The 7,397-nt window shown below is 30.9% G+C and overlaps 1 long non-coding RNA gene across 1 annotated transcript; it reads left to right on the top strand.

Annotated features, from left to right (window-relative positions):
* The first annotated feature begins 2,894 nt into the window (after positions 1-2,894).
* Positions 2,895-5,409, top strand: LOC115979175. Its single transcript, XR_004088961.1, has 3 exons — positions 2,895-3,158; positions 4,090-4,156; positions 5,084-5,409. It is a non-coding gene; the product is annotated as an uncharacterized LOC115979175 (long non-coding RNA).
* The last annotated feature ends 1,988 nt before the right edge of the window (positions 5,410-7,397 follow it).

Genomic DNA, 7,397 nt, shown 5'->3' with positions numbered 1-7,397 from the left:
AGAATCTAAAAGTAATGAACGGTAAAAAAGAAGAAAAAAAGTGCTTCATAATAACAAAAATTAAGAAGTAATAAAAAATTAAAATAATATTCTTACAAGACTTTTTAAAACATTAAAATAATAAACAAATACAGAAATTTTACATTTTATACCTAATAATATTCTTACAATACTTTTTAAAAAATTAAAAAAATATATAAGAATGACTATCAATAGTATTTAAATTATATATGTAGAAATTATACTATGCATCTTAATGTATATCATCTTAATGTATATCTTAAGTATATCCATATATATGCATAGGGTTACAAGTTAATATAAATAAAACATCACAAACCCAATAAAAAAAGTAAACTCATGTGTATATTCATAAAAAGAAGAAGTAAAACTTATGTATATATCTATGGCTTAAAAAATATGTAACTCTTACACTAGATATAATTTGAACTTATATATATATATATATATATATATATGTAATTATGATTTTTTTTTTTTATAAATTGTACTGTGCATATGCACAAGTTATACACTAGTCTATATATCTATATAATTTATATATCTATATCTATATAATAACTAATAGTCGAAACATTTGACTTTTTGTTGACTCATTCTCATTGCGCCACGTGGCTACATAAATTAATGCCACGTCTATGATTAAAAACCAAGGAAATCAATTTCGTACTGTACCAGTCGGAACGGCCGGTATATACCGTACTGTCCTACAATCCGGTACAGAATACCCCTATGTTTCGTACCGGAAAAAATACCAGTCGTACTGACGAAATCCAACCGTTCCAGCAGGTAAATGGATACCAAGCCGAAACTTGAAAAACTTTTATTTGTTGTTTGTTAATTTTGACATTTTTCAAGGGCAGGATGGTGAAAAACTGAGTAAGCTAAGAAAACCCAGCAGAAAGAAAGAGAAAAATGAAAGAAAAATGCACAATAGCTTTGCAAAATGAAGTTAGAATCACCTCATGCACTCACCGTCTCTTTTTTCACTGAAGCCAACGGCCTCTCACTAAATCTTGAGTGGTGATGGACGGTGACACAAGCAGCAATATGAACGAGAGAAACGAGACAAAACTGAAAGCTCAAAAGACAAAGCTAAGAAGAGAGAGCTAAAATCGTTTGAAATTTGAAAGTGGAGAAGAAATTGTAAGTGGAGAAGAAAAGAGTGAAAAGATGAGAGGAACGTGTGGAGAAACGTGTGACTGAGATAGAGAGAGACGTGTATTTATTGTTTTCTTATTGAAAGATGTCAAAAGACTCAGCAATAGTTTTCTTATTGAAAGATGTGAATGTCAGTGACTGAGAGAGAGGGAAATGTGTGGAGAGGAAAAAAGTAAAAAATGCAGCAGTATCTATGAGTGAAAAGATAAGAAAACATTTATTGTTTCTTGATTCTTTCATTTGAAGCCATAATTTTTATATTATTTAATTTTTTTCACCTTTGACAACTAACAACTTCCCTACCTAGACACGTCAGTGACATCACCATAACTTCATTTTGTATTTTTTTTTCTTATCAACTACTTATAACTTATAAGCTTAATTAGTATATTAGTAATTACAAAAAAAATATACTAGTAAAAAAATTATTAAAAGGATACTAAATTTATTTATTTTAAATGTTATGAATATATATATATAAATATATATATATATATATTATTTTGCGGTAAATCAGAAACGGTATACCAGTATTGATCGGTATCCGAAACATATCGTACCGCTGGCCAAACCGGTACAACTTCCAGTACGATATTGACTCCCTTATTAAAAACACAACAATTGTATCTTTTCAGTTAAATGTTCACCTTAAAAAAAATTGCATATTATTATAAATTAGAGACACAACTCTTAGGGCAATAGTTATAAATAAAACATCACTTCTTTTTTATATTTTTCTCATTGAACGTTCTACTTTCCCTTCTCTCTCCCTCTATCTGAAATTTAGTATTTGCAATAGGACTTCTCTTTTTGATAACACCAGCTAGCAAAGTTCCAAAACAAGGATAAAGGTTAAATAGCTCTCCTCAAATATATGGTAAATAAAAAGTGGGTTAACATAGCACAATATATATATTTTTTTAGTAAACAGTAATACTTATTAGAACACATACGAAAATAATAATACTAGTGTTTTAAACTGGGTTTATAATATATTACATAACCAAAGTACAACTACAAAAGAGCTTAACCTTTGTAGTTGTAGATTGGGGTTATAAGCAGTGGACATTTGTAGCACAGTATTTGTATTATAAACTCAAAAGGATTTGCGTGAGTTCTAAGTAAATGTTATTGTGCGATTTATATTCATCTTTATGTTAATATTACTTTCAGTGGTGATATTGATTTTGATGTTGAATTACATAGTAACATAATTGGTTTATTCTCTTCTAATATTATTCCTTTTTCAAACAACTTTAGACAATCTCATAGTGCAACAATAAAACGAATACAGTAAATAGAGTTTGTATGATAGACAAATTGGCGAAAGTTGTTATATATTGTTGCTATTAGTCTTTGATATAGAGAAGTATATATGAAAATATCAAATTGGTTTTGAGTTACTACTTGGTGGATTCTTTGGGCAACTTATATGTGTAACACCCCAACCTAATTGCATAATTAATTTTATGGGTTTATATGCATGTTATTATCTTAATTACTTTTAAGTGCATGAAGCTTTGATTTTGTGATATTATAAAACATATATGCACTTTTAATGTTATGAATATAACTTTATAAAGGTAAGGATATATATATATATATATATGCAAAATAATATTATTCTTTGTGCCTTCTAGAAATATAAACTTATAAGCGGTGAAAAGTATATATGCCAAAAGTTGAAAATGTGGGTCATGATTTTTCTCTCCTTAGCATTACACGTATTCCACCCCAAGTCTACTCTCCTTATCTTCTTTTGCTGCCCCAATAGTCTTCTCCCTTATCTTTCTCTTGGCTGTACCAGAAAGTCCAGACCCTCTTTCTCTACTCCTTTTTCCTTGTTCTTATTCCTTCTTCTCTCTTTGCTCTTACATGGCAAGACCTTTCCCTTACTCCCTCATTGAAAATCATAGACATCTCTCTAAGAAGAAATTAAGAGCCTAACACTAAGGTTTCATCTTCAAAGTGTGTGGGTAAATAAATTAAACCTCATCTGATTTTGAGTGTTTTGATAGTATAATTGTTTTGTTTATTTTCCTTCTTTATTCTTTAATCTGATTTTAAAAACTGAACTTGTGATTCTGTTTTAGTAACTTGAAAGAGTGATGATGTGGTCTATTGAATGCTTATTAACATATTTTAATATGTATAGTATGGGTATAAAAATACCCAAATGAAATGAAGGCATATTGCTATTAGTTGATAATTTTGTAAGAATATGTGCTGAAGCTGTCACTGTGACAGATTTGATGTTCACAACAAGAAAATTCTGTATTAAATCATATTTTGTGAATTAGGATTCTAGAAGTAGTTTTTATGAATTCTAAGACACATATGGTTGTTATGGAAGTGGTTTCACAGTATTTAGATGAACATAAAAATAATGGTTTAATTTTTAAATTACAAAGAAATTCTGTCAGGACAGATTTGAGTATGCTGTCTTGCGTGATTTTTAGTAAATCATGGTTTTATTCTTTGACTCCAAAATTTTTATGGTATATATTAGACATACAGGGGAGTGGATTTGTAAAATTTCATGACATTTGGATGTGTGTGGACAGCCCATTTGTATTTTACAAATGGGGCATATGCTGCTGAAATGAGCAATGAACAACATATGCTACACCTGACTTTGTGGATTTAATTCTTAAGTTAGGGTGAGTGTTTTGAGCTATAATTTAATATGTCTATCCTTTGGTATGTTTGGATCATACATAAATTTTATGCCTTGATTTCTCTATGGTTTGAGTACATAATGTGTTTGATGATTGTATCATGTGATTTGAGGAATCTTGTGTGATGAGAATTAAGATTTTCTTGAGTTTGAGAGTTAGGTTGTGATTGAGGTATAAGTTTATATATTAGAAAGAGTTTGTCCGTAATAAGTCTTGGTTTTTCATTTAGGTAGCGAGAACGAGAATATGGACACTTGAGCTCCTCTTGTACAATCTCTCGCGTCTTCTGTTTTTAGGTAAGGGATTTGTAATATGTATGTTTGATAAGTATAAAAATTGTTTAGAAAACTATTATGCATTAAAATTTTTTTAATTAGAGATATTACATATAAGCATGATTTAAGCAAAATTTATGTTCGTGAGTTGTTCAATCTTATATACATAATAATTTTAGCATATTGATGCTATTATTTATATCACGAACATAATATTTAAGAATGAAGTGAATATGCTACTGTTGTGAAACATTTATGTAAAAGAAAAGTTATTAGAAAAATATAGTTTTTAGTTATTTCATTGTTATAATCTGAACTCAGCTAGTAGAGGTTATAGTACTGGTATTTCCATGGAGATTCTGATTAGCAATTAAAAGTGCGACTGGCTCTGTTATACCCACTCTTGTTGGTAACAGCCAACTTATGGAGGATGTCAATCTATCCTCATGATTAAAAGTATGTATTATGATATGATTCCGGAATTACCTAGCATTGTTGGGAATACTGGATGCCTGACACTCTGTGCTGGAAGCCTCCCAAAATTGTGACAGACTTACATTTGGATTAACTAATATGTATTATAAATGAACTATTAAGCTATTTGGAAATTATAAGAAAAGTATGATGATAAGAAAGGTATATTGAATGTGTTATAAGTCTGATGAGGAGTTATGATAAAGTATTTGATAATCTGTTCAAAGATAAGATTACTGAATTATGTTTAAATTCCTTATTATGTCCTTTTATTATTATATGAAAGGAAAATGAAGTATTTTCATCTAAAAGTTCGTAAGTTATTTTAAGAACAATATGAACAGTATGAAGGCCATCTTATCAAAGCTGGTATATCCATAAAATATTTTATTTACATGCATTTTTATTAAAGGCCCATGGAGCTTAAAACCTTACTAGGCTTCGCAGCTCACCCTATTATATTTCAATGCACAGGTTCTTCCTGGAAGCAGCGAGAGTATTAGAGGTGGCAAGGATTCTGTGATTCTCATTTGTTAGAATGTAGAGTATTGTTGTATAGCAGTTTAGCTCTTTTGTTGTATAGGAGGAATCAAGATGTACTTGATCCTTGAGCACAGATGTAATTTAGTATCTTAGTTTGTTTGGAACCCCAGTTGTATGTCTTTGGGGTTAGGTTTGTAATAAGAGTTTTGCTAAACGTTTAGCTATGTAATATTTACACGGATACCTTAAGTTTAAACCAGGTGGTAATTTTCCAAGTTCAAAAGAAATGAAATTTCAAGGTTTCCATCATTTTTGTATATTATGGTTTTTATGCAAGAAAATAAGCAGGAATTCAAGAAATAATTTTTGATAAGTACCTTCAGTTTAGGTTGGTTCGTGTTAGTATTGAGGCAAACTTGATTTAAACATGCCGATCATGCTCTAAACTTTGAAGTATAGGTTTGGGTCGTGACAATATGTATTTATTTATTGCGTGAAACTGCCTGATTGATTTATTGGCTATATGTATTTGATGAGAATACATGTGTGATGCCCCAATTTGATTGATTGTGTGGATGTGTGGTGAGTCCCACATAGGGTATTTACTAGGTAGATCTGAGTTTTATTAACAACTACAAGGAGCCTCAATTGTGACTTGTCCTTTTAAGGTAAAACACAGAGATAGCTAGCGCTTTTCCCTGGGTTGTTACATATAGTATCAGAGCCGGCCTGGTAACCCAGTATGGGCTCAGAAACACTACCTATAAAGTGGGTACTAATAAGGACGTTAGAGATTTAAGTGGGGGAGATTGTGATGCCCCAATTTGATTGATTGTACCACAGGTCCGAGGATAAAAACCTGACTTTGATACTATATGTAACGACCAAAGGAAAAGCGCTAGCCATATCTACGCTATACCTCAAAAGGACTAATCACAATTGAGGCTTTTTGTAATTGTTAATAAAGCTCAAATCTACCCAGTAAATACCTGATGTGGGACTCATCACACATCCACACAATCAATTAAATTGGGGCATCATAATCTCTCTCACTTAAATCCCTAACGTCCTCGTTAGGGCCCACTTTATAGGTAGTGTCTCTGAGCCCACACAAGGTTACCAGGCCAGATCTGATACCATATGTAACGACCCAAGGGAAAGCGCTAGCCTCATCTGAGCTATACCTCAAAAGGATTAGTCACAATTAAGGCTCTTTGTAGTTGTTAATAAAGCCCAGATCTACCCAGTAAATACCCGATATAGGACTCATCACACATCCACACACATTACACAATCAATCAAATTGGAGCATCACAACATGTTTAAGTTGGAAGCCATTAATTCTTTTACTTTGTGAAACCACGAACGGTTTGATAACCCAAGCCTTGTACCGGTTTGGGTTAATGGTGGAAAAGAAAGAAACAGGTTTCATTATAAACCATGGCGGCTCCAAGATTTTTTTATTAGGGGGGTCAATAATGGTGGAGCCAGAAATTTATTGGCGAGGGTAGGCGCGAGTAAAAATATAAGATGTTTTTTTTTTCTCTATATACAACTGCCACATTATATACAATACAACTATATTATATAATAGTATAAAAAATTATCAACAGTTTAAAGATCGTTAAAACAACAATCATTGGATGCATAAACAAATAGAATTAAATAACTAATCATACATTTTTATCAAATTAATAATAACTTATTATATTTATAAGTTATATCAATTGAATTAAAAAAAAAAAATAGAATAAATAAGAATAGTGACATAGTTAGGAGTAGGGCTAGGAGTAAGTGTGAAACTAAGAAAAATAATACTCCACTAATAAATTTTTGCTTTTGAAGTGTATGGTTTTATAAATATACACATGGTCACTTTCTTGGAATTGGAGTAAGAAGTAAAAGATTTCTTGGACTTGGAAATGTGTAGAGCACATATCAAACTACTTGATTGGACATAGAAAAAAACTAAGAATCACGTTCAAGTTTATTTCAATTGGGCTTAGCAAAAAATTGAAAGTTTGGGTGTTCAAATTTTTATTATAGGGGTTAACAATTTTTTTAATTATATATTAATATTTTGTTGGACCAAGTCGGGGGGTTCATTTGAACCCCTTGGTTGGTCTTGGAGCCACCCCTAATTATAAAAGGTATGATTCTTGACTTATGTGCAAGATTGTAGTGGCAAGAGTTAATGGCATGCAATCTATGAGTAATCATAGATGTGACATTAATTGTAACAATTGGTGGTTTAACAATTTGGTGGTTCTTTTTTTTTTTTTTTTTTTTTTTTTTTTTTTCTTCT

This window comes from Quercus lobata, chromosome 3 (assembly GCF_001633185.2).
Source record: "Quercus lobata isolate SW786 chromosome 3, ValleyOak3.0 Primary Assembly, whole genome shotgun sequence".
Classification (NCBI taxonomy): domain Eukaryota; kingdom Viridiplantae; phylum Streptophyta; class Magnoliopsida; order Fagales; family Fagaceae; genus Quercus; species Quercus lobata.
The sequence above is the reverse complement of the archived record's forward strand: the minus strand, read 5'-3'. Positions and strand labels throughout refer to the sequence as shown.